This window comes from Phaseolus vulgaris, chromosome 1 (genome assembly GCF_000499845.2).
Source record: "Phaseolus vulgaris cultivar G19833 chromosome 1, P. vulgaris v2.0, whole genome shotgun sequence".
Lineage (NCBI taxonomy): Eukaryota > Viridiplantae > Streptophyta > Magnoliopsida > Fabales > Fabaceae > Phaseolus > Phaseolus vulgaris.
The window spans coordinates 12778068-12800475 of NC_023759.2; positions in this window are offsets into that span (position 1 = coordinate 12778068).

Here is a 22408-nt window from a genome sequence, read left to right on the forward strand (position 1 = left end):
AAAGCAGTTAGCATAGTAGTTTTGAATTTAAATTGTGAACATTCATTCTTTCTTTTTTTCTTTGCATTTTGTTATAATGTCTTTCAAAAATATTTTAACTTCTCACTCTTTAACTCTCCCACTTTTTTATTAACCTCCCCACTTCCCTCTAACTCTTATTTTAAACGACTAACCCACAATCTTTTTATGAGAAATTATTTTCGAAGAATAAGAAGGCAAAAGAAGGAGAAGTGTCATTCGTTGTGTTCCTATGTTTGCTCTCAAACGAAAGTTCCCTTCTTCTATTAGAAAAGACCAAGCAAGTTAAACATATATTATCATACTGTCAAGGAAATCCGACGGGGTTGTGGAGACCTCCAACGGTGATACAAACCAACTCGACAAACAAATGACTAAGGACACCACAAACTCTTCACAACTAGGTCTGTCATCTCGACATGCAAAACAAGGTCCTGCCAAATCTCATAAGAGCCTCAGCAGAGGAAGAACAAGACATGAACCATAATAGCAGTTGTTATTCCCTTTAATCTTCTTACAAGACAAGTTAAGTAATTAAAATAGGCTTACTTTGAACTTCGATTAGAAAAATAAGCTAGAAAATGGTGTACTTAGTAAAAAAATCACTGTAGAAAATAAATTGGGGTGTGATACATAAAAAATAATAGTGTATAAAATATTAATATAAATATGTTCTCTTCTTCTTATACCATATAGATGTATCACACCTTAATTTCTAATCATGTTTTGATGTGGCAATACTACTTTGTTGTGGAAAAGAAGAAAAAGATTAAAAATTAAATATTTTTTTAGGATTGATTACAGGAGTTTTTCATTATTTATTATTATTATTATATTTCTTTCTTTTTAGTTTAGTTTTGTATTAGTTACAAATTAAGATTAGTGATATTTGTAAATCATGATAATGTATGTAGACATATAATTAAACATATATTGATTATTTATATATTGGGTGATATATGTACATTTGGGTTGTTTAATTATACGTTTCATAATATACATAATAACGATATGGAGTTTGTGAGAAATAAATTATATGTATTAATTTATGATGAAACACTATCTTTTATGTACATACATTAATGGTATATATTTAAATGATATGTTTTATTAAATTTTATTATTGTTATAATTTACCTATTTAGTATAATTATTTGCGTACATATAATTAGACATTAATGGTGATATACATATAATCGAATCATATATTAGTGTGCATATATGATTTAGCACATTGCTTACATTACTCAAAAAAAAAAAAGTTTGTGGTGATGTGCGTGTCATAATAACTCTCAATTTTGTCTTTTTTTATTTTATTTTTATTTATTTGTTTAAGTATCTATTATTTATGTTCCTCTCTCATTTGAATGTATAATTTTTCAATCATTCAAACCAACCCTTTTCACCACTATCTCTTTTCTGTTGAATCTTGAGTCTACAAACTTTTTAACTTATGTGATGTGACATGAACCAGAATATCAATTGTTATTCCCTTTAATCTTCTTACTAGACAAGTTAAGTAAATAAAATGGGCTTACTTTGAGCTTCGATTAGAAAAATAAGCTAGAAAATTGTGTACTTAGTAAATTGGGTTTGCGCAAAAGTCCACTTTAACCAAACTTTTAGAAACTCACCCATGTGCTCACCTTTAACCTAGATTCTAGAAGACTCCCCTATGTGCTCACATTTGACCTAGTTTCTAAAAGCTTGTGGTCATTTACACCCCTACACTTCCTCTTTTCCTCTTTAAGGCACTCGTATCTATAAACAGGGTGTCTCCCCTCTTGTAAATCACACATTGATTTTTGAATAGAAAATATTTTTTTGTTAGAGTGTTGAGTCAGTCTTGAGTGCTCTCTTTTTGTGGATATTATATTGGGTGTTTGTGCACTTCAAGTGGCGACTCTTCGCCACTCACCTTGGAGTCTCCCACCACTCCAAGTGGCATGACCACCATCATCATCCATAAGCTTCCTTTATCTTTTCATCTATTTCTTCCTTGCGCCATTTCTATTCCTCTTATATTCTTGTGTTCTTCTTTTCCTTTTTGGTTTTTCCATCTTGTTGCTTTCCATTATATGTTTTAATTTCGCACCTCATCATCATCAACACCATATAATTACATTTTCTCTTTGCCCTCTAGAAGTGAACCTTCACACTTATTTAACCACTTGGTTAAGTTCGTGTCCAGTGAGAATCTTCTATGGGTTTCTCACCATATTCTGCTTAAAACAAAAAGTCATAACACAAAGTACAACCTATAAAATGTGCAATCTTAAAATCAACTCACATCAAACGGCGTCGTGAAGGTTGAGCTTGAAGAACGTCAAGGCTTGGATCTCCACAACAGCAGTAACCAGTAACCGCGTCGCAATCGACGCACGTTTAAGAGTGGTGTGCTCAATACCACAAGGATAAGAAGAACGGGCGTGGAGTTGTTGTTTACATTACTCGCACAAAATAAGAAGGAGAGTTTGCAATGATGTCTTGCCATAACAACTCCCATTTTTGTCTTTTTTTGTTTTGTTTTTGTTTGTTTCTTTTAATCATTTATTATCTATGTGTCCATGTCTCATCTTCAATGTATAACTTTTCAACCAGTGAGATTTAAAAAATATTATTAAATCTTTTTAATAAAAAAGTAACAATATAAAAATGTTACAATTAATCTTTAATAAATTGTTTGATTAGAAAATTATACAGATTATTTAGGTTTGAATTGTAAGATATGAATTTAACAATTTATGTTTGGATATTTTTTATTCTATAAGCAATGTCAACACAAACGCTAATAGTATTTGAATGAATTTTCAATGTTGAAAGTTAATTTAGACATACCTTGTCAATAAATTGTCACTTTTGTATACCATTTAGCATGTACTACAACTACAATCTCACAATGAGTTCATGTATCTTGAAAATGACATTGATAGTTATTCATCGTAAAGCGTACAATTATTCTCCTTTACTTCAGTTGCAACCTCATTCTTTCGTCTCAACCACAGTTTCTGAGGTTTCTCATCCTTCCCTTGCCAATAAAATCCTTAAATGTTTCTCTGTGCTCCTTCAGCCTTGGTTTCAATCTCCCTCACTCCAATTATGAATTCTCAATATAGAGATACAAAGCCCCAAGCAAGGCATAAGCAGTATAATCAGGTAACTTTGTCCATAGATACCATAATTATTTATAAAAATGTTACAATTAATCTTTAGTAAATATTTTGATTAGAAAATTATACAGATTATTTAGGTTTGGATTGTAACATATGAATTTAACACTTTATGTTTGGATATTTTTTATTCTATAAGCAAGCTAGAAATAAAATTTAATAGTATTTGAATGGATTTTCAATGTTTGAAAGTGAATTTAGACATACCTTATCAATAAATTGTCACTTTTGTTTACCATGTTGCATACATAATATTCCTAGCATGTACTACAACTACAATCTCACAATGAGTTCATGTATCATGAGAATGAGACTCGTAGTTATTTATCGTAAAGCATACAATTATTCTTCTTTAGTTCAGTTGCAACCTCATTCTTCCGTCTCAACCACAATTTTTTAGCTTCCTCATCCTCCCCTTGCCAATAAAATCCTTCAATGCTTCTTTGTGCTCCTTCAGCCTTGGCTTCAATCTCCCCCACCCAATGATGAATTCTCAGTATAGAGCTACAAAACCCCAAACAAGGCATAGACAGTATAATTAGGTAACTTTGTCCATAACTATAAGGATTGTTTATAAAAATGTTACAATTAATCTTTAGTAAATTGTTTGATTAGAAAATTATACAGATTATTAAGGTTTGGATTGTAACATATGAATTTAACACTTTATGTTTGGATATTTTTTATTTTATAAGCAAGCTAGAAATAAAATTTTAATAGTATTTGAATGAATTTTCAATGTTTGAAAGTGAATTTAGACATACCTTGTCAATAAATTGTCACTTTTGTTTACCATGTTGCATACATAATATTCCTAGCATGTACTACAACTACAGTCTCACAATGAGTTCATGTATCATGAGAATGAGACTCGTAGTTATTTATCGTAAAGCATACAATTATTCTTCTTTAGTTCAGTTGCAACCTCATTCTTCCGTCTCAACCACAGTTTCTAAGATTCATCATCCTTCCCTTGCCAATAAAATCCTTCAAGGCTTCTTCGTGCTCATTCAACATTGGTTTCAATCTCCCCCACCCCAATGATGAATTCCCATTATAGAGCTACAAAACCCCAAGCAAGGCATAAGCAATATAATTAGGTAACTCTGCCCATGGATACAAGGATTGTTTATAAAAATGTTACAATTAATCTTTAGTAAATTGTTTGATTAGAAAATTATACAGATTATTTAGGTTTGGATTGTAATTTGAATTTTTTTATTCTATAAGCAAGGTAGAAATAAAAATCTATCAACACAAACCCTTATAGTATTTGAATGGATTTTCAATGTTTGAAAGTGAATTTAGACATACATTGTCAATAAATTGTCACTTTTGTTTACCATGTTGCATACAAATTGTCACTTTTTTAGCTTCCTCATCCTTCCCTTGCCAATAAAATCCTTCAATGCTTATTTGTGCTCCTTCAACCTTGGCTTCAATTTCCCCCACCCAATGATGAATTCTCAGTATAGAGCTACAAAGCCCCAAACAAGGCATAGACAATATAATTAGGTAACTTTGTCCATAGCTATAAGGATTGTTTATAAAAATGTTACAATTAATCTTTAGTAAATTGTTTGATTAAAAAATTATACAGATTATTTAGGTTTGAACTGTAACATATGAATGTTTGGATATTTTTTATTTTATAAGCAAGCTAGAAATAAAATTTTAATAGTATTTGAATGGATTTTCAATGTTTGAAAGTGAATTTAGACATACCTTGATATTTTTTATATTGCCTGTTGTCTTTTCATATCATTATATTAATTAAGAAAAAATATTTGATAATTTTTAGAGTCGTATATATGATGTAAAATATTTAAAATAAAAGATAAAATTAAAATTAAATAATATAAAAAACAATAATAATATTAAAAATTATAATATGATTATATAAAAATGGTGAATTGTCAATATATTATTATCTATTAATTAATTATGTTATTTTTCTTTGTGTTTTTTTCATAAAAACATGATGAAATTATGAATAATAAATATGAACATGATTATATTAAAATATTTTTTTAATAAAATATTTATTAATAATGACAAACTAAAAATTATTTTTTTTACACTAAAATAACTATGTTTGATTCCACTTATTTCCTGTCACTGTAGAAGAAGTAGATGTTAATTTCATGGATGTTTGTATCCTTAATTTGAGCGAATTTATGAGTGGTGATTTGCGAGAGTTCATACAACTATTTTTACTTTACAATGTGAAAAAATGAGATTATATCCTAGTAGATCACACTTGTTTTCACCTTTTTTGGAACATGTTCCCTTCTTTTCTCATTACTAGTATGTATGTTGACCCTGCAATAGGAATATTTTAAATATTTTATATTTAAATAATAATATTATAATAACAAATAATAAATTATATATATTAAATTAACTATTTTTTATCATATATTAAAATTAAATTAATTAAGAATGATGGTAGAGTCAATTATAATTATAAATTAAAATTACATTAAATATTAGTAAATAATTTAAGAATACATCCAAATTATTTATCAATTTAGGATGATGCTAGTTTCTCTCCTTTGAATTTCATATTTTGATGAACACATATAATGTTAGAAAAATAATTAAATTAGATTTCTTAAATACGCAAATAATAAAAGTTATTAATTAAATATACCTTTTATTTGAATACTCTTCATAACAAAATGAGTTTTCTAAATGAAGTTTTATTTTGATGTGACTAAGTTAACTCATTTGATAACTGTAAAAATTAACGACATGTACTGTTATCTATAGGATACAATATGCTTATGAGGTAGTAATGAAAACTGAAAATTTAAAACTCATATTTTGGTGTAGCTGCCTTATTATACATGTTAATCACATAGAAAGTGGTAAACACATTTTTCTAAAGACAACAAGTCATAACTTAAAATGTATAATCGTACATATATGCATGATTTTGGAAAAAAATGTATGCTTACTTCCTATTATTAAATAAACACTTTTGTCATAATACTTGTCACATAGTGCAGCATATGATGAATTATAGTAATTACTGATAGAGAAATAATGCAGCAGATTGATTACTTTTTCACAACTCTATTTAACACTCAATTCGTACAACAATTTTGCAACAATTTCCTATAAATCATAAAATAATATCCAGAACAACACTTACGAAATAAGAAATATTGTTAAATTTAAAGCTTTGTAACAAAAGAAATACTCAGTAAAACAACAGAACATACTAAAAACAATACAAAATAAACTACAAAGTTGTTTTTTTTAGGTGCTATAATATGAGTGTGATCAATATTATATTTAATGTCAACACATCTCAATTAGCACAACACGTTAATTGAATTATCGCAAAAAGTAAAAAAAAAATAAAAAAGATCTGAATGTAACCCTCGATAATTAATAAACACATGGAAATATCTAAAACTATGAAGAATGATTGAATACCTATCATAGCTTCTGTCTTAGTAGTTTAAAGAAAATATACAATTCAGGTTAATTTTAATTAACAAAAACGTCTATTAAGTTTTGTTCATGTCATTGATGTGGTGACTGTCCTGATTGTTTTTGTAAACAAACAACCAAATTCCTATCTGAATGTACTACAACAATTAATTGTTTTAATTCAACTAATCTTTTAATACATAATTTAATGTTTGAATACTTTAACTAATATACACGGTATATCCAAAGAATATTTATATGTAATGTATTGTTATATGAAACATACATAACACATAAAATAAAAAACCATATTTGAAGTCCGATCACTTTATTCAGGAAGCGTTATGTAACAACACATGTGTAAAATATTATAATATAGAACCTGTGTAAAGTATAATATCTTAATTATTTTCTGTAGTGAATATGCACTTCTGTGTTACTAAGTACTATGAAATTCCTGTATTAAAACCATTTAGAAGAAAACAAATTTATCAAACTAAAATTATAGACAATTAAAATTATTAAATTTATTAAAAAGTTATAAATTTATACATTTTTTGGTTATCCATTATAGCCCCGTTGAAAGATTTACTATTAGAAATAAGAAGAAACCTATTATTACAAAAAAAAAGAAACGTATAGAAATTGTTAAATTCATCTACATATATTAGAACAAAGAGATGAGAAATAAGAATAGTTTTGGATTAAAGAATTTTCATACAGGATATGTATGGTTGTAACAATATGTATCAAACATTTTCAAATATTTCTCTATAAACCACATTAGTAGTTGAATTACCGGTATTTTCATTATCACCCAAAACCAATATTTTCCACCTTTTCTTGGATTTCACTATGAAAACAATAACATATAGTTGTCCATGTGTAAACATTAGACGTGGTAGATATAGACCAACTTTATTAAGCGTTTGACCTTGGCTTTTATTTATTGTCATAACAAAGCACAAAGATATTGACAATTGTCTTCTCTGAAACTTAAAAGGCAGACCTAATTCAGAAGGAGTCAAGTTCATTATAGGAATAAATATTTTATCACCAATATTTTTTTGAGTAATAACTTTGGCACCAATAACATTCTTCCCAAGTGAATTACTTGTAATCTTGTTCCATTGCAAAGTTCATTGGCTTGATCAGTATTTCTTAGAAGCATTATTGGAACTCCAACTTTTAATTTAACAAAATGATTAGGAATTCCTGAGCATTTGATATCATTCAAATATTCTGTTGTAAACCACTCATTTTGAGCATTTTCTTGTTCATCAAATTGGCAATGGGTGTCTGAACTTAAATAACTAAGTTATTCTCCAGGGATTGAGGATAAATCATTCACTTGGTCCACACATTCTCTAGTAGGACACAATATTGCACCATCGTCAAAAAATCCATCAGAGTTAAGAGTTTGCATGTAGCCTGGATAAATAAATTCAAGCAATTGCAATAAAGGTTGTTCAACATGTAGAATTAAAATGCTTCTGGTATTTCAATAGTTGCTTGTCCCAACTTATTTACGTTCATATCTCCATCTCCAATATGAAGTATCCAATCAACAAACTCTTTTATTTTTGTTGCAGTTTGCATTGATTTCTCACTGCTTTTTCTCATATTCTCTGTAAGTTTCAAGACTTTGCAATGTTTTCATAACTCCGCGTAGTTTATTGTTGCCTTCACAATGGCATATCTTGATCCATTTTTTACAACAGGTAATATCTGCCCAAAATCTCCTCCCATAACAATGACTTTACCACCAAAAGGTTTATAAGCGTTCTCTTGACTTTCAGCCCTTATGACATCCTTAGAGTTCTATCCAGAGCTTCAAAACAGAATTTATTGATCATTGAAGCTTCATCCCATATAATTTATTTAGTTTCAATCAACAATCTGGCACGAAGACTTCCTTGAGGTATGTTGCAGGTAGAATGAGTTGTTTTCCCTCCTAAAAGTGACAAAGAAGCTATAGCGCTAAAAGCTACATTCAATACAATCAACCCTTTTGATCTAATGGCAGGAGATAAAGTTTTCCACATAAAAGTTTTTCATGTGCTGTCATAATCGTATAAGAAAAAAAAACCGCCAACTTCTGACAATATTGTTGTCATTATATTCTGATAGAGATCCACTTGCTCAGTAGTTAGAGATTGAAAAAGAAAATAATGCAATTCAGACATTTTTATTTTGTCATGATTTAATTCATCAATAATGATTTATTCTCATAAATAAGAATCTGAATGAATAGGTTGTGATACTGCTAAAGTCTTTTAAAGACTTATCATTTGAAATTAATAAGTCTTCTACTTGTAGAAGACAAATGTTTTGTATTTGAGCATCTTCCATTATAAGGCCTACCAAAAAATTAATGTCATAGAAGGTATTTATAAACTTTGAGAAAAACATAAATTTATACCTGGTAGGTTAAACATAATAAGTTATGATTTGTGTTTATTTAGGATTTTGGATATTTTTGAAATTTTATTTATTTTAAATTTTCATTTAAATAGGACATTAAATAATTTAGAATTATTATTTATTATTATTTAAAATAATTTAATAATTTAATTTATTTTAGATATTTTATTTAAGTTGAACATTAAATAATTTAAGATTTGTATGTGTTTAAAATTTTAAATAATTTATAAAAAAAATATTGTAAATTTTTATTTAAGTATGACATTCAATAATTTTTTTATTGTAATTTTCTATTTAAGTATGAAATTTAATAATTTAGAATTTGTATTTATTTATAATTTTAAATAATTTAATTAGTTATTTTAGAAAGGTAAAACAACATAAGAACCTACTTTTGAGTTGGTTTAAGTAGACAGAACGTCTTTAGCAACATAATTAAAAATACTATCCTGTGTTACCTTTTTTTCTCCAATAGGAAAGATGTGTGCGTTTTTTTCTGTCATTGAAACCTGAGTTGCATTCCTGTTGTTATCAATATATGCATTTAATTCTCTAAAAACAATAAACGTGCACCAAAAAAAAAAGAAACATAATAATCTAATATAAATATGAAAATATATAATATAATACGAAAGTACGTTTCTTGACCGAAACAGGATTACAGTGTTAACATATGAATAATAATAGCGACTAAATGAAAAATACAATCTAAATATCGGATAAGAACATATGCAAAACTATATATTGGAATCCTTCAACAACTAAAATTAAATACATACATGTCTATTCTAATCATGCAAAGAATTTAATTTGCTAATATGCTTAAATTAAATAATATTAAAAGAATAAAATAAAATAAAATCAAACACCTAACATGTAAGGAAAAAAAAGCAATCTAAATAAAACACACTGATGATATGTTTAAATTTATACCAACATATTGGAAGAATTCAGGACGCAAAAACACACTGATGATATGTTTACCTGCAGATCATGAATGAATAATGAAAACGCAGTTTCCAATAATAAAAAATAGCTTCCAATAATTTATATCAGAAATCATAAATAAAACATAGTTTAAAATAATTTATATCAGAAATATAAATATTAAATCTTGTATTAAATATTAAGGTATTATTATAAAATATTAAGATATTATTATTATTATTGACAATTAAAAATATATATATAATTTCTTAAGTTGATGATAAAGAGCATTGGAATGACAAAAATAAAGACGTGAAATGTGAAATGACTTGTCTTGGATAAATGTGAGATACTGTTTGTATGTATGTCAGATATTGTAGGGTAATGGTAATAAATAATATAATAGTATTAATACAGTTTAAAATAATTTATATAAATAATATTACATATTGTATTAAATCTTCAGTTATTATTATTATTATAATTGAAGATATAAAAAAAATATGATTTCTTAAGTTGATGATGAAGATCACGCAGAATCCCAAAAATTAAGACCTCAGAGAACTCTTCTTGGACAATGAAAAAATAGTGATGTCAGAGTATAGAAAATGACAAAGGCAATAATACTTAAATATTAGTAATAATATAGGGAAATGACAAAGACAATAAATTTGACAGAAACAAATTTCTAAGCAACATACTTTCTGGAAATGATAACATCTCATACACAAAACTTAAATATTAGTAGTAACATAAATAATAAAACTAATAATAATAATAATAAACCTAATGAAAGGCATAATTAAAAGTAAAAAAAATAGAATTTAACATGAGCAAAATCAATATAAAGTCTGAAAAACTATAATTTTACATAACTCGTGTTAAGTAATGAAGTTATAATTACAATTATTTATTTCTCATTTTATTCATTAATTTTTAAGCCTTACAATTTATTCAATGTTCATAAAATGATATGGAATAAAAATAATATGAAATAAAAATCAATGTCATTATCTTTGTTATCATTTAAATATAAATGTTATTTATATTTAATATGTAATTTGTATACTTGTTTGATTTCATTAACAAAAACAAGAAATAACAAAATAGATATTACATATTAAATGGAAATGCCATTATCTTTGTTATCATTTAAATCTAATGTTATTTAGATTTAATATGTAATTCGTATATTTGTTTAATTTGATTAACAAAAAATTAGTATGAATATATCTTTCAAAATTTTTATGGAGAAAACGAATTAAAATTATAAACAATAAATAAATTCACAACCGTTTTAAAATTAAAATAAGAGATAACAAAATACACATTATATATTAAATGGAAATTACATTACATTTAATTTAAATTTCTATTGTATAACATTTGAATGGTACAAAAACGAAGTTAATCTTATTCTTAACACCAAGCCAATACACTATCATGGGCTTCTGCTTACCTGCAATTTGAAATAATAATGTGTGTTTTTGTATGGAAACAACCATATGCAGTTGGTCACAATAAATTATGCCAACTATTGGATAAAATAACAAATCAATAAATACATAAAAAAATATGTCAAATTATTGAAAACATGATTTTTGGTGTTGGAAGTCTTTAAGTATGGTAGGTTTAGGGTTTCAAATAAATTTTTTTTTTCAAAATTATTGTAATGGTATGCCAACACATTTACAAAAATGTATCAGACAAAACTATGCCAACACATTCAAGAATCAATAATAATAAAACAAAATAAGTATGTCAGGTTTTATACAAAAGAGATTAAGCATATAAAAAATCGAAACTTTAAAGCGTGCAAACCAATTTGCTTTTAGATTCAAAAGAACATGTTTTTACTTTTAGCATTGCGATTAATGAAATTGTTGCTTGACTTTAAAAACATGAAAACTGCAGGAAATATAATTATTATGTTGCATAAAAAAGACATTTGAACAGGACATGTATGTATAAACAATCACACTAAAAAGAAACACAAAGTACAACCTTTTTTAAATTCCTAGCATGATTTGAAAATCCTACTACGTAAAAAAATGAAAATTTTAGGTAGGTTTGTTTCGGACATTTGTAAAAGAGCTTTTTTGTTTAGCAAACAAAAAAAGAATCCTTGCTTAGAAATTTCTGAAATAATACACAGATTTCCAAAATACACAGATGAAGAACATAAACAGAAAAAGGTGGAAACCTTAGAATGAGTCAGATAAAGTTTTAGAAAAGAGTTTAACAACAGAAAAAAAATGTCTTTCAGATGAAAAATTTGAAATACGGACAAAAAGTCAAAACCCTAACTACCCAAAAAAAAATCCATTAACGATTAAAAAACCAAAAAACCCATAATGAAAGCAACCATGTGTACAAAAGAACGAAAGTATAAAAGAACAAAATCCATAATCGGGAAATCTTACCAAATTCATTGAACGATGCATTCTTGCTTTCCCATGCGTACAAAAGAAGAAAAAAAATCTTACCTTGGTGCTTGATATACTGTGCAATCTGTTTGAAAACATGAAAATCAAGAAACAAACCTATGAAAGTAGCGGTGACGTTCACAAATTACTGAAAACGTAAAGAAATCAAAAAGGAGAAAAAGTGAGATAGAAAGCGCAGAGATCAACATTAATGACTTAAGCCAAGAAGGTAATAGAAACAAAAAAGCCAATGCAACGCACGCAGATAAAGGTTTAAAATCATATCTAAGTTTACTGAAAGTAGAAAATGGGAATGTCAGATCCAAAATTTGTAGAGAAAGTGTTTTAAACCAAATGAGATATTTGTGTAAAAATGAAAACTTTATCAACATGCAAACGTGAAAAATGAAGAAACAAACTTATCTTCGACTTTAATACATTAAAAATACAAACTTTCTTAACAATTTCTCCGGAAAAAGATAAAAGATGAAACATTTATCCCCTTTCAGCCTCATTGTTAACCAAACACTTCTTATGGTCCTACCTTGACTATTAACAACACAAACCAAAACAACAAAAATAAAGGTCTTATGGTGTAGAGAATGAACATAAAACATGTTATTTATCCAACAAAAAGAATCACTTCCATTCAATGGACTGTTTTGAGGATATAAAAAATGAGAATGAATGACTTTACATGCAGCTGAAAAAAACACAATAAATGAAGTATTGCAAGAAACCACAATGAGTAAACTATTGGATGAGTTGAAAAACCAAAATGACTGGAAATTTACATTTATTTAATGATATTTGATATTTATAAATTTTCAATTAACTTTTATAAATTAAAATAATTTTTATTTGTGTAAAATATTAAATCATTTAAATTTTGTATTTATTTAGGATTTTGAATCAAACTTGAATCAAATGTTAAATAATAGTAATAATGAACATTTTATATAAATCAGAAAGGTAACTAATGATGTTGAAATTTTAAATTTTGGAAATCTGAAAAATTAAATATTTGAAGAGTATTAATAATAATAATAATAATAATAATGAAATTGGAAATAAGTGTGCAGCAGAAGTCAGAAAAAGAAGATATGAATCAGAAAGGTAATTAATGATATTGGAATTGTAAATTTTGAAAATTTCAAAAAACAAATATTAATAATTAATAATAATAATAATAAAATGAATGTTATTCAAACTTGAATCAAAGGCTAAATAATAGAAATAATATACATTTTATAGGAATCAGAAAGGTAATTAATGATATTGGAATTGTAAATATTGAATATTAATATTAATATGATATTAATATGGATACATTATGAAATATTAATATTAATAATATAGAATCATAATAACCATTCACAAATATTAAAAACAAAATTGAATTTGAAATTTGAAATATAATACGAATAATGTTTTTTTTTAAGAATACATTAATGCAAATAATAAAATTAAATACATTAAATATAATTAAATACATTAAATTGAATAATAACTTTTTATGAAGTTTAACTTGTTTATGCCAACACATTATTATAAAAAAATAACACACATTTCATCTCTTTTCAAAGTAAACTATAAAGTAACATATTGAAATAAAAAATACAAAATAACATTACATAATAATATTTAATATGAAGTTACATAATTTGACCATGCATGTAAACAAAACTTGATAACTAAAATAAAGTAAATAGAATTAATTTTCTCTAGTGGACATTACAACAATTTGCAAATTACATAACTCTATAATACAAATTGAATCTCTATAATCAGCACATTAAATTCAGAAGAACAAAATCTTGAATTTTCACAGCACTAACAACACCATCATATGAATTGGGGTTATTCCACTATCAAAGATCAATTTATCGCCTTCACAAACTACATGGATTTGACAAAATTCCCTCCATCCAGAACCAAATTGAACATACGATGGATATATGGATATGAAGGAAAATCCATTGCACTAAAGGTTGCTGCACAGACAAAAAGGTGTAAAAAAGTTAAAAAAGAAAGTATAACAATAAAAAGGAGATATCTTTGAGAGGAAGTTCAAACCTTAAGTAGCCAAAAAATATCTCCATTAACGATTAAATCAACAAAAAAATCAATAATGAAAACAACCATGAGGACAGAGGAAGGAAAAGATTTCACCTTGGTGCTTGAAAATACCATGGATATGAAGGAAAATCCATTCCACTACCGGTTACTGCACATCTGAAATATAAATGGAAAAAAGGTGTAAAAAATTTTAAAAAGAAAGTTTAACAACAAAAAGGAGATATCTTTGAGAGGAAGTTCAAACCCTAAGTAGCCAAAAAAAAAATCTTGAGGACAGAGGAAGGAAAAGATTTCACCTTGGTGCTTGAACATACGATGGATATGAAGAAAAATCCATTCCACTACCGGTTGCTGCAAATACTAAAATATAGTTGGAAAAAAGGTGTGAAAGAGTTTAAAAAGAAAGTTTAACAACAAAAATGAGATATCTTTGAGAGGAAGTCCAAACCCTAAGTAGCCAAAAAACAGATCTCCATTAACGATTAAATCAGCAAAAAAATCAATAGTGAAAACAACCATGAGGACAGAGGAAGGAAAAGATTTCACCTTGGTGCTTGAACATACGATGGATATGAACGAAAATCCATTCCACTTCCACTAACGGTTGCTGCAGAAACTGAAATGTAGATGGAAAAAACTTGTAAAAAAAAATTATAAAGAAAGTTTAACAACAAAAAGGAGATCTCTTGGAGTGGAAGTTCAAACCCTAAGTAGCCCAATAAAAAAACCCCATAAACGATTAAATCAGCAAAAAAATGAACAATGAAAACAACCATGAGGACAGACGAAGGAAAAGATTTCACCTTGGTGCTTGAACATACGATGGATATGAACGAAAATTCATTCCACTTCCACTACCAGTTGCTGCACAAACTAAAATGTAGATGGAAAAAAGGTCTAAAAAACTTTACAAAAAAAGTTTAAGAACAAAAAGGAGATCTCTTGGAGTGGAAGTCCAAACCCTAAGTAGCCCAAAGTAGTCTAAAACCTAAGAAGCAAAGAAACGGTAAAAGAGATGAAAAGAATCAGCAAAAACATGAAAAGAACGAAACTTTGATAAGAAAAACCAAAAAAAATATCATTTTTATGTTGTGGAACAAAGAAATCGTAAATGAGATTAACAGAATCCACATAACATAAGCAATAATCACCTCGAGAAGGAGAAGGCCGAAATGAAATGAAGAAGGCCGAAAGGCAACGAGAAAGAAAGAGAAACCAGGAAGTAGAGAAATAGGAGAGAGAGAAACGCTAAAAGTATATAAAGAAGGAGAAGATTTAAAGAAATTGGGTTTTGCACACGTGTAAGTTTTACAGCGTACCACTTGTCACTTCCAGAAAGTGTCTTCTATTCGTATTATAGATAGATTGTGTGATTCTATTGAGTTGGATGTAAGTAATGAAAAAGATAATTAATTATTCACATTGAACATATACACACATAATGGATTATGGAGAGTTTTTTTAAGTTAATGGATTATCCAAAATCCAATAATTAATTATATGTGTTTTTAAGTCATAATTTATTAAGAATATGTGTTGTGAAGTGCAAAATCAGTGTTGAATTATTTTTGGACAAGTAATTAGTTATTGTTTTTGCGACATCAGTTATGTTTAATTTTTTTTTACTCGATTACAATGTCATTTGTTGGTAGCCACATACTAATGTTAACGGAAGTAGTCACGTTGTGCGTCATTGGTTAGAGAGACAGAGATACATATGGAAAATTTACATATTTGGGATAAATTTGTTTTATTTTTGTAAAAATGGATATTTTTTAAAAAAATTACGAAAATGGGTAAATTGTGCATTTAAAGATGATTTTCAATATTTTTTAAGTAAAGTCTGGTTGGGAAGTATAACTTTTTTATGTTTTTAATTGAAATTTAAGCACAATTTTTTATTTTTTTAATTTTTTTTTTGTTTTTCAATTTTTTTGGTTTTTTCAATTTTATTATTAAATATTTATTTAAATTACAGTAATAGGTTAATTAATTCCTTGAACTAATTAAATATTTATTTAAATTATAATAACAAATTATCTAAATTATATTCAATTACATATAACTAAATATACAATTTCAAAAGTAAACTAATTAATTACTTAAACTTACTAAATATTTATCTAAATTATAATAATAAACTACCTAAATTATATCTAACTTACTAAATAAAATTTTAAAAATAAATAACATAAAAAAAAATGCAACATGCACTTGCTTTTTAAATTTAATTTATATACTATTATTATATATTCAATTACCTTTTATTTTTTCTTATTATAAAAATCATTTATTTAAATAAATTTAATTACAAATAAATTTGAAAATAATTAAATAAAAAATAAAAAAAAAATAATTAATTAATTACTTAAACTAACTAAATATTTATTTAAATAATAATCATAAATTTTTATAATAAAAAGATATCTTTGAATATATAATAATGGCATATAAATTAAACTTATGAAGCAAATGCATATTGAATTCTTTTATATTATTTGTTTTTAAAATTTTATAATTAACTATTATTATTAAATATAAACCAAAAAAAATATAGAAAAACAAAAAAAAATATTTAAAAAAATAAAAAAACCATACTTTTGAGCACGATATCAATTAAAATAAAAAATAAAAAATAAAAATGTGCTTCAAAACACTATTTCATTTTAAAAAATAAAAAATCATATTTTAAATCACGATTTACTCATTTTTTTAATTTTTTTTTATAAATTTTACCAATTTACATAGAAACGACACAAAATTTACCCATATATGTAAGATTCTGTTTGCATTGAGGAGTGGAAGTGTGAAAATTTGATAGGAAAGTGTGAAAAGAGTGATTTTGTTTGGCTTGTGGTATGCTAAAATGAATTCGTGATGAAAGTTTGAGTGATGTGATGACTGTGACGATATTTTTATTATTTTTTTAATGTGTAAAATGTAAAATTACAAATTTATCTTTGTCTTTTATAAAAAGTAGAATAATTAAATATTAGATATTTTTGTCTAAATTTGGATTAATTAAAATTATTAGTGGTATAATTCAATATAGTTAAATAATTAATTTAAAAAAAATATACTAGTTACTTGATGAAAAATATTTTTCATGTAAAATTTTGAATATATGTACAAATTATAAATTGTTATACAGAAATAAATAATTTAAATATTCATAAATTTAAAAAATCTAATTAGAAAACTCTTTTGTGCCAGTTAAATTTATTTAATTAGGATAAATTCGAAAATAACCTCATGCAAATGTGTCTTTTCCTTTGTTTTTCTTCATTTAAATTATTCTTCGGTCAACTAACTTGTATTTTTTTTTGGAAATTAATTATTGAACTATATCGGATTATACTACTAATAATTTTAATTCATCCACACAAAAAATACCAATATTATAATTATTCTATTATTTTAACGAAAATGGTGAATTTATAATCTTACATTTTACACCTTTAAAAAAATAAAAATATTCTCAAAACCATCACATCACTCACAAACTTCAATAAACTTTCTTCATAAATGCATTCTAACATACCTCAATCCAAACACACTCACTTTCTTCACACTTTCTTCTCAAATCCTCACACATCCACTTCCTCAAATCCTCACACTTCCACTCCTCAATCCAAACACAGCATAAGGGTTTGTTTGCTTCTGTGGATGTACTGTTAATAAGCATATATATGAGAGGATAACAGTCATTTGGATCCATGATTTTTGTGGGAAAGAGAAAGAAAAGATATAAGTGTGAACAGTAAGTATCTGCTCCCCTTAAAATGAAGAGAAACAAAGGGAAAGTCACCTCAACATGGAATTATTTCTGAATTTACTCTTATGAAATAAATTTATCTAACACAAATATTACAATAAAATAAAATAATAATAATTAATAATAAAATAAAATTTTAATACAAAAATATATACTTATTAATTGTACTAGACAAAGTACTCAGTGATCGGAGTTCAGTGCACAATGTGGGTAGGTCAGCATAAAGTTTCCCCCCTTACTCTTGATGCAATGCAGAGATTGCTAAGAGAAACTTGCATAAGTGATGAAGGATTTTTTTTTTTCATTTCTAAACCGACTGTTCAATACGCTAAGTTGGACCATAACTGAATATATTTTTAACAACTACATGTGAATTACATGTGTCCTGGGTTTCAAGAAGAAATATTTCTAGAAACTACTTTTTCCCCAAGCATATAAAGTCACCCTTATAAGGGTGCATGTGATTGAAACTGGTAATAAAATGGTATTTATAGATCTTTTGGTAGCATTTGAAGATAGCTAGAGTATGGCGTTAATTCGTCTTAAATATGACCAATAGCACAGTGACTACATAATGGTGTGATGGAATAATATATCTGCGTGAATATCTAAGACATGGATAGGTTTGAGCTCATTTACCTTATACCTAACAACATGTTATTTCTAGTTCTCCACAACTTCTTCTCTGTGAACACAGCCAATTTTTTGACCTATATGCAACCTCCACATTCCAACAAAACCCAGATAGCTGATAAATTGAAATCTTAATTTTTACATCAATGATCATATTAATTGATTCAACTGGAATCTGGAATGAGTGTTTTGAAGCATGCAATATGACAATTGGAAATTAAAGCAAGAAGCTTGAAAGTAAGGACTAAGAAAGATGATTTTCCTATAAGAGAAAAGAGTTAGAAATTGGAAGAGTGAGTAAGATGGAATTTTTGATGATTTTATCAGCCTTGGTGATTCTAGTGACACCAAAATCATCAGGGTCTTGGATAATGGGATTATGCAGAGGATTCAATCCCTCCAAACCAGACCTCAACATCTTCTCCTTCCTCCAAAAATCACTTTTTTTATCAAACCAATCGGCCCAACCTTTTCTTAAAAGCGAAATCCTTCTTCCCATGCTCTTCAACAAAAGCGCGTCCTCAACGCTCTTCACCTTCGACTTCACCTTCTCCTCCACCACCACCACGTCATTGAAACCAAACACGGTCATGCTGACATCCTTCGGGCCCACAAAGGACTTTTCGTCATCGTCGTCCATGAAGGAGCTCTTACTAACAGGGGTGGTAAAGTGGAATGGGCCGGCTCGCGGTCCGCTGCAAAAAAATGCAGGGCGGGTTGCTTATTTCAACCCGCTTAGGTCCGTCCCGCATAACTCGCAGCCCGCATGGGCCAAGTGCGGGGCGGAACGGGTTGGTTCGCATAACTTTAAAATGTATAATTTTTTTTTCTACACCCCCATATTTTCTTCATGTAGTCTCATATTTTACATTATGAAAATTTTAATAACATCTTACTACACATGTTTCATGAAAATAATATTATGAGACCATTTATTTAATGCATCTAAATAAAAAAAATTCAAAATTTTTATTTAAAAAAATATTTTTTTTAATAAATATTTCTTATGTGGACCAACTCTTATGCAGGACATGCGGGACGGACCTATGTGGGGCAGGTCAGCCCGCATTGCCACCCCTACTTACTAATGGCCTGACAGATCATGCCCTCATCGTCATCGACTTCGGATCTATGGCATCCTTCTGCTCTTCCTATAATAAATTGACTATTTCCCCAAAAAAATAAAAATAAATAAGGTAATTATACCTTTATTATATTATTAATAGTTAATCAAATAAATCTAAAAATTATTTTATTTTAATGAACTGCTCGTAAATTATATTATATGATTGTTTTAATAGTCTGTCATAAAAATAATAACATCTTAACTGTGAGATGTACAATAATATTCTCTTTCATTTTCATTGTTATATATATAAGATCAAAATTATAATAAAACTATATTTAAGTTTTATTTATTCTAATTGAAAATATAAAATAATATTATCTTTAATAATTAATAAATGTAATATTTTATTCATAGTTTCTGTAAATAGAGATCACGAGGTTAATCATTTTAATAAATTTATTACTTCATATAATTTGTTCATATTTAACTATTGTAAATAATATAAATTATAATATTAATTTTATAAATAAGTATATTCAAGTGTATTTAATTCTAATATTATCATAATTAAATCTTAAGATAATCACAAAAAAACTATATCCAATTAAAATAATGCATATATCTATACCTATATATACATATAAAAAAATTCTTCATAACCGTTTTTTCGGTGTATATAATTTTTTGTATGTTCATACTCTTATTTAATATATCTCATTTTATTAGTACAATAGAGTATTTTGTCATTTCATATGAATTTCTTAAAAAATAAATTTATTTTTAATTTTTAAATTAATGTTAAGGGACAACTTTTATATGCAAACTAACTTCCCCCCTTTCCTTAATTTCTTATTTTAAGACAACAAAAGAAAGAAAGAGAAAACATACCCTCATTCGATTATCACACCAAATCTCACATATCAAATAAAATAACTTTTAATTCTTAATCACTCTCTCCACTCAATTTCAAGCAACTCTATTTTTTGGTAAAACCATCATTCTTTTATATCTACCATCAAATAAATTTTAACCTCAACGTGAACATCTCTTCGATCCCAAAATCACCAATGGAAGAAGTGAAAAAAATTTGGAGAAGAAGAGAAATTCAAACCAGAGGAAAAAAAATGTTGATTAAGCAATTCATTATGTTTCTTTTACATGTTATTTTTTACTTTTCAATTTCAACTCATCCAACATTATTTATGCATGTTAGATTTCTATCATCGTGGGAGTTGAATAGAAAAGAAAAATGCGGATTACACATGTGTTGTGTTTCCGCTAGTTTTTTTATAATAAAGATCTTTTAAATAAATATATTTTTCTATAAGAAATTTTTTCATACCATTCATTATATTAGTATTTAATGAGGAGAAGACATTATAAGAAAACATTACTCAATTTATATTAATGAAGAGAAGAAAGAATTGTAATACTCGCACACTAATAAAGCATATTTTTCTTTTCATTTAGTCTTTGAGTAAACAGATACTTTAGTTAATATATCATTAATTCTAATTAGAATTCATAAACATTTTGAATAAATATATATACCATTTCGAATACGTTTCCATAAATTTTATCATTGACGACCTCAGATTTTATGTTTTTGGTATTACTTACACTTCTAAAACAATTATAATGATTATTTGTAGAAGAAAAACAAAATCTGGTATTGAAAAAAAAGTTAAATATATTGAATTTCAAATTAGGATGTATAACATAAGAAAATTATTAAATATGAATTAATTAAAAATTAATTTTTAAAATAAAAATTAATTAGTTATTTATTAAATTAGATATTATTTTAAATATTAAAAAAAGTTATCAATATTTAAAGTAATTTATAAGATAATATATAATTCATAGTTAATATAGTAATTAATTATTTTATTTTTAAAATTAATTTTTATTTAATATATTTTTAGTAGTGATGACTTTTTTTAAGTTTGAAAACGAGAAGTGGTTTTCAAAATATTTCAAAATTAAATGTTCTATTTTTGTCATTACAAGTAAATTTTATAATTACTTTAATATATTTCTAAAACAAGATGTGACACTGAAAAATTGTTAAAAATATATTAGTTTATTATTTATGTAAATATATTCTCATAATTTTTATTGTTGACGACCTAAGAAGGAATTTTGGGCTTGGCAAGACCTCTAAAACAAGTATAATAATGATTGTGCTCTTATAAAAATCTAAAAGAGTATATGGTATTGGAAAACAATCTAAAACAAGTCAAATTGTATATTAAATTTCAAAATAGAATATGATATTATTTTTAAAGTTTCAAAACAATATGTAGTTTTCAAAATATTCCAAAGTTGAATGTGATAATTTTACCATCACTTTAATAAATTTCTAAAACAAGATGTGGCATTGAAAATAAATCTAAAACAAGTAAAATTGTACACTGAATTTCAAAATAGAGGGTGGTATTTTTAT